Source organism: Oryza sativa, chromosome 12, assembly GCF_034140825.1.
Source record: "Oryza sativa Japonica Group chromosome 12, ASM3414082v1".
Taxonomy (NCBI): domain Eukaryota; kingdom Viridiplantae; phylum Streptophyta; class Magnoliopsida; order Poales; family Poaceae; genus Oryza; species Oryza sativa.
This window is the reverse complement of record NC_089046.1, coordinates 1,645,973-1,652,691: the sequence shown is the minus strand read 5'-3', so window position 1 is coordinate 1,652,691 and position 6,719 is coordinate 1,645,973. Positions and strand designations below refer to the sequence as shown.

The window sequence follows — 6,719 nt, the reverse complement described above, 5'->3', positions numbered from 1 at the left end:
TGTTCAAGAAGATTAATTGAAGACCCTTTATTGCAAGGCAAGTCACACAGATCCCAAACACAATTCCTTTGAGCATGTTGATCCTATATTTAAATTCTCTATTTATTTCAACTGTGCATTTATTTTTGAATGTCACCGGGTGGTGTGAACCTATTCCTTTGTTATGGCTAGTTTGCATTGATTACCCTATTTCTTGATTACCTCGGGTTATAATTTGACTGGTTGGATTTATATATTGGTTCAACTAGATGTTAGACATAATTGCTTAGCCATGCTTAGAAACATTAGCACACAATTGGGATAACTAATGTTTCACTATTACTTAATGATGGATATTTAATGATAGCTCACGATGGTCAATCGTGATTGGTTAATTAATTAATGTGCCAACTAAAACTTGATAATGGTGGGTTGTGAGCACATGGTTTTGATGGTCGTGCTCATGACAATTAAGGACCGGTTCACGATTTTCGGTTGTGAAACATTAACCGTGCCAACCACAAGCCAGAATGGGCAACGGCTGGACACTTCGTATAACAAGGCTCATTGCGGAGCACCAGACTGAGAAGTGGCGGAGATAAGCCCACGGGGGTCGCTGGGGAGTCCATGCCTTGTTTATAAGGGGGTGACTATGATCCGGGAACGGTGCACTGCTTTGAGTTGAGTTATGCGAGGGGTCTTGTCACAATCACTCAACATGGTGACGTGTCTGCGCGGACACGGTAACATGCTGGTGGGTTGTGTCTTGTGGGTACAGTGGTACACCTCTGGCCAGAGTAAAACTATTCGAATAGCCGTGCCCGCGGTTATGGGCGGGTCTAACAATGTCTTTCGTGATTAGTCTCACACTTCTCACCATAATAAATGATGCTATAACTGGTAATAATTTGATTAGCTCCTGGTTTGGAATGGTATATTCCTGGTTTGGAGATAGATCTGTGCAGCCGGGTATGGTTGTTCAGAATGGTTGGGCCTGTGTAGCATGGGTGTGCTGTTCAGTGTTGATTAATATTGATGATTAATTACTCTATTGTTTTACAAATTCTCAAATGTTTGCTAAATGCTGTTTTTGCAAATGAGCCCTATATTATGCCATCCTTTGGTATCCTTGTGCACTTGCATATTTGTTGTGTGGCTTGCTGAGTATGTCATATGCTCACCTTGCAATAATCAATCAAACCTTAGTTGAAGACAAGTTGCGAAGGAGAAGACGTTTGGCTTATACCCCAGTTGAGCTGCCTGTGGGAGTGGAGCCGGAGCTTCGCTAGATTTTATTTTCCGCTGCAGTTTTCTTCATGGTGAGGACTAAGTGCCTCTTAAGTAAGTATTTATCGTTTTAGTTAATTTGATGAATCTGTATATTAAATTGTCAGTTTGTGTACCTCGGCTGATTCCTGGACGAGGATTTTATGCACAAATAAGTTCAGAAATTACTAGTGAATTTCTGGGCGTGACAAGCTTCATGTCCCTGCTCTTCGTGTTCATCATCTGGTTCTGATCATGCACGTCCCTCCACGTAGTTAATCTACCATCGTGGTTATCCCCCTCAGTGGACTGCCGACCATATTTAGTCAAAGTGAACTATAGGAGCCTTTGAGCAAGTTTAATTGCATAGCCAACTACTAAATGCAAATCATCTATAGCCAATCTAATAGCTCATTCATACAATAGTTATCCATAAACCATTAATACATGGTCCCACCTCTCATACACACATAACGTATTGGAGTTTGTGCTACAGCTGGCTACGAATCTGTAGCCCGCTTTCCTTCTCTCTCTTCTCTCCTCCACATATGCTTACAATTGACTTGTAGCCTGCTATTGTACTCACTCTTATAGATTACTGTAACCTGCCCTTAACAACTAATTAAGGTGGAATTAAAATTCCACGGTCTCATAACACAGTAACACATGAGCCAAATTCAAATAGGCTGACTGTCACCTAATTTAAGGTGACTAAATAAAAGGGCTACCATGCCAAAAACAAAATTATAGTTCTTGGACATGCAAAGCTGCCGAGCTTGTCAACATCGATTCTTTGGCCTGATCTGTTGTAGTATGTTGTTGCTCTCTGGGGTAGATATGTGTAGATTTCTCAATATCGTCATCAGTGACATCATCAGTCTCATTACCCTCTTTGCTCTTACCCCACAGCATGGTGTAAAGACTTGCGACCAGCAAAATTCCACCCAAGATGCTGCCAATAAAGGAAGAGAAGAAAAGGAAAGTTTGTTTATTTCAGCGTGTTTTTAGAATATTGCACCTTTGATCAGCTGACAGTGAGTATATATATATATATATATATATATATATATATATATATATATATATATATATATATATATATATATATATATATATATATATATATATATATATATATATATATATATATATATATATATGATTTAATTTACTTGCCGAGGTGAACAATCTCTCCAAGAAAGAAGGATGAGCAAAATATTGTGAACACGAAGCAGAGTGGCGTCCAGGAGGCGAAGAACATGGGGCCTCTCATCTCTAGGCACCACGTTTGCAGGTAGTAGGACACTCCCGTCACCATAACACCCTGAAGCAAACCACCAGTCGTCTAATAGTCAGATGCGTGTGCCGAAGAACATGCCAATAGTGAATACACTAGTGGAAGAGGATGATTGAAAATTTTATGTGCACAACTTACCGAGTATAGGATGGCGAGCAAGCTAATGTCGAATCTTAGCTTCCATCTGGAGAAGTCGCGCTCTGCGACCACCGCGACGACAAACGACTGCATCGTGCTGAACAGGCACCGAGTCACAGTCACAACCATTTTATCTGGATATTCCTTTTGCACCGCAGCCTACACAGTCAATAGACAAGGAGTAGAGACCCCGATAAATGTGTCAGCAATTGCAGCTGTGGATCGATGTAGACAAGCATGCAAGAACAGCTCAGAATTTTTTTTGGTAAATAATTAAATATGCATGCATCCGAACTTGAAAAATGATCCACAAAGACTAGCACATGTTGGCGACCACCATAAGGAATGTCCATTTGATCCACACACCCCTCGGAACTACTGTTTTCGAGCTTGTGTCAGAGGCGAAGGCACGGTGATGGTTGATAGGGCTTATGGATGGGCCGGTGAAGAAGACGATGGTGAAGACTCCAGCTAGGCAGAGTGCTACACTTGTGACCTTGGCTATGCCTGAAGAGCTCCTCAGCTTCACATACTCCGTCCTGTCCTGGCAAGCAACATTCCAATCTTGGTATTATCTACTACTCCATCCATTCAAATTATAAGGCGGTTTGGTTTTTTATGATACATTACTTTTATTATGTGTGTTGATATGGTGTATATCTAAATATCTATATCAAAATTTATGTGTTCAGAAAAGTCAAACATCTTATAATTAATATTTTCACAACTAACTTGAATCTATTTATGATACATTCTCAAGTTAGGCTTTAGTGATATCGATGATGATAAACCTCAAAAGCACCGCCAAGAAGAAGGTGATGGCTGGGAGTGAGCTGTCTACTGCAGATGCCACTGTTGCAGAGGTGAACTTGAGACTTACATGGTACAGATTTACCCCAAGCGTAATCCTGAAAAGCAATTTCCACAAGTAAACTAGGGACTAATTAAACTCTTAACATGGCATGAGTATACAATCGATTGTTTTGTTTTGTTTTGTTTTGTTTTGTACCAATAAATTAGAGTTTGCAAAGATGAGCGTATACCCGATTAAGGCACAGAAGAAGAGCTTTATGAGCACCCCAAGTGTCATGGCAGGCCGTGCACTTCTCCTACAAATATAATCAAACGGACCTGTATTTCTCAGCTAATCAAACAATATAGCAAACTAAGCGAAGTAGCAATATAACAATATAGGAAAATGATTCTATACTCTCAGGAGTACGTACTCCAGCTTTCATAGATTACTATCGGATCTACACTTTATACCCGTTTTGTGTTTTATTTTTTAAAAAATAATACATAATTTTCCCTCATTAATCGGATCAGCAAACGGCCCAAATAAATCCCAGAAGACGGCAGATCGCTCTCCCCAGTCCCCAACCAATTCGGCATTCGCGAGCGACGGCAAGCCGACGCCAGCAGCGTGAAGTATAAGCGGCAACGGTGCAAAATCATTCATCCAGACCTTGGCGTGTTCTGCACCTCGCATGCACTGTTTTCTTTTCTATCCTATTTTCTTTGCCTTCTCTTGCCGATCGAGCATATCCTTATTTTTTCCTGTTGGATCTATAAGGGAAGAGCACATATGTTGGATGCATAGATGTCCAGTGATTTTGGTGGTTTGGGAATTGTGATGTATCTTTTTTTCACGGTAATTCAATTTATTCTTTAATTAGTTACTTGACTGATTAACCCCCTATAATTGGGCATGCAGACGGCTGTCGGCCGGCGGCAGTTCTGTTATTTTTTTTTAATCGGAACTAAAAATAAACTTTAATCTGATAAAAAGTTTTAAATCTTTAGTCCCGGTTTATAAGAGAACCGAGACTATTGTAAAATTTGACGGACCGATCAAAGATCGTTTCTCTAGTAGTGGCTCTCAACCCAGCGGCCAGTGGCACTACTATCTGCTGAATGTATTGCATGTTTTGATCGGCGAAAAGATGTACTGATACTCTCCATTCAGAATTTAGTTTGCTGCTACAGCATCAAATATATATTTTCTAGTGATTTTGTTTGTGAATTTGTCAGTGGCAGATACTTCTCATGGTGATACTCATGTCCTAATGTATTATGATTTTTTCTGAGATCTAGTGTGTTCTGTGATTCATATCTAAGCAACCCCATACCAATTAATATCTTTAAAAATAGCATATACTATATTTATACTAACTAAAAATAGATAAAAATTAGTACATACCGCAACTAACCTAAAATGTGGAGTAGTATATACTGCTACTTTATAAAAGCATATACTGCTATTAACTTAAAAATTAGTATATAATGCTACAAAGTTAAAAGCAGTACATACCACTACTACTATTGTAAAAATATGACATATAATGCTACTGGTAGAATTCAGTATATACTACTACTACTACTAAGTTAAAAATTAAACAGTATGTACCACTACTACTCTATAAAATAGTATATACTGCTAGTAACTAAATAAACAGTATATACTGCATGCTACTAACATTTAAAAAAAAGTATATACTGCTACTAAGTTAAAAATAGTATATATATACCTACTACATTACAAAATAGTATATACTACTATTAACTTAAGAAAAGGTATATACTGTACTAACTCTTCAAAGGAGAAGAATTCAGTACATACTCTTTCGGAGAAGTAATCAGCATAACTGATTAAGAAAAAAGTATATGCTGCTCTAATTAAGTAAAACGAGTACAATTTATGCTGCTACTACTTAAAAAAAAGGTATATACTTAAAATATTTATAACCCTTTTTTTAATCAGTTTGAATGGTAGAAGATCCATCTGTTTAGAGGATGGTACGTTCATTATTCAAATTTAAACTAACAGCACACTCCCTACGTTCAATTGTGCACCAAATGCGGTCTGTACCTGTGCATGCATGCACCATGCAGCGATTAGAGAAAAACAATATTTTCATTCTCTTCCCACCAGTTTAATTAGATGCTAATGGTTATCCACTAAGGGGAGAGAGTATGTACTCCCGGGAGTACATAACAATGATCCTATAAATTAAAATGGTTCTATACTACCGTCCATAGAAGGCAGCCCCGATGAAGAGCGCTATTGGATTCACATGTGGACCCGTTTTGATTTCTATTCGAGAAAAAAAAAATCCGTAGTACGACATAACTATCCCACATTAATCGGTATACCGGAGTGTTCCTGACGCATAAATACCTCTCTCTCAAACCATCCTATTGGTAAATCGGGTCCTCGGTGAGAGCACGATCTACCGGCGGTGATCCGGACGGATCAATGGCACCGGCCGATTTTACGGCGACATCGGTGTCCATCCGATACTAGGTTTTCCTTTTTTTTTTAATTTCACGATCTTGTTTGATTTGATTTCAGATGCATCAAGCAAGAGAGAGAGATGGGTTGTTACATACCTTTGTAGAAGAGCTGCAGGGAGCAAGATGAGGGAGCCAACTGCCTGGCGATAGAAGACGAAGATGTAGATGTTCATCCCGTGGTTGAAAGCAGCCTTGGATATCACAAACATGCCAGTGTAGATCAGTTGGACGACGATGGCGACAAAATAAGGCTTCATACTTGCTTTCACCATCTTGATCGATCTAGCAATGGCAGGCGTGCGTGGTGTTTGTGCGAGTGCGTTGTCTTCAGTGTGCAGAGTGTGTGTTGTCTACAGTGTACGAGAGCGCCCGTTTAGTTTCTCTCCATCAACCTGGCACTATTTCTATATATTTATATAAAAAAGAAGCAGTCAGTATGCCAAGTGTAAACGCAAGAGCACGGTAGGTACTGTAGCTTTGATTTTGGGTAACTGATCAACACGCCAGATCCACACAATCTGCTATTTTTAGTCTCCACAGATAGGAGACCCACTTCGAGTGTACATTGGCGGATTCGGCGGCGGCCAGCTCGAGAGGACCGACGCTCCGTGGCTGACCGTGCCATGCAGATGCCTGTTCGTAACTAACCGAGTGGTGGCCTGCGTTTTCTCCTCTCCCGTAACTAACAGAGTGGTGGCATGCATTTTTTTCTTCTCCCATAACTAACTAGGTTAGTTTAGAATAA

The 6,719-nt window shown here is 39.6% G+C and overlaps 1 pseudogene; it reads right to left on the bottom strand.

Moving 5' to 3' along the window:
• Positions 1–1,723: 1,723 nt before the first annotated feature.
• On the bottom strand, positions 1,724–6,354 carry LOC107279778 (WAT1-related protein At5g64700-like; annotated as a pseudogene).
• Positions 6,355–6,719: the final 365 nt, after the last annotated feature.